This window comes from Penaeus monodon, chromosome 32, assembly GCF_015228065.2.
Source record: "Penaeus monodon isolate SGIC_2016 chromosome 32, NSTDA_Pmon_1, whole genome shotgun sequence".
NCBI lineage: Eukaryota > Metazoa > Arthropoda > Malacostraca > Decapoda > Penaeidae > Penaeus > Penaeus monodon.
The window spans coordinates 14657328-14657936 of NC_051417.1; positions in this window are offsets into that span (position 1 = coordinate 14657328).

A 609-nucleotide genomic window follows, 5' to 3' on the forward strand; every position below is an offset into this window, starting at 1 on the left:
TGAAATCAACTGCTTAACTTGCATTACGCAAGGGGACTGTCAACAGCTTTATAGAGCATTATTGCAAGCGGTTTAGAGTAGTGAATCGCAATAAAGATCAACATTTGTTTCAGAGATTTTAAAGTAAACGGAGATAGGAGGAAAAACGATGTGACAAATAAGGAAAAAAATCAGATAAAAAAAAATTAAGAAAAGGGGATAAAAAAGACAATAAAGATTTTTCACTGTTTCCCCGGATTTAAACATCATTCATAAATGGGATAATTCATAAAAAAAACTTGTATAAAGATCAGAAATACGAAAACGCACATAGCAAGACAACGAACGGCATTTACAACTTAAATAGATAAACCTTAAGAAGACCTTTAATAACGAGAGAGACAAGAAAAGGGGAAAAAGAAAATACAGATAATAAATGCTATTAAAAAGGGATATATTCAAGGACTTATGACTAACGTATCTTAAAAAAAAAACACTATAATTCCAAAGAAAACGTCAAACCACGTCAATCTTCTGGATAAAATGGTATATAAATATTGTCTTTCCGGTGTTGGGAACATCATGATGATTACTCAGTTGAAAATGATTACATCGGATTTGACGAATTAA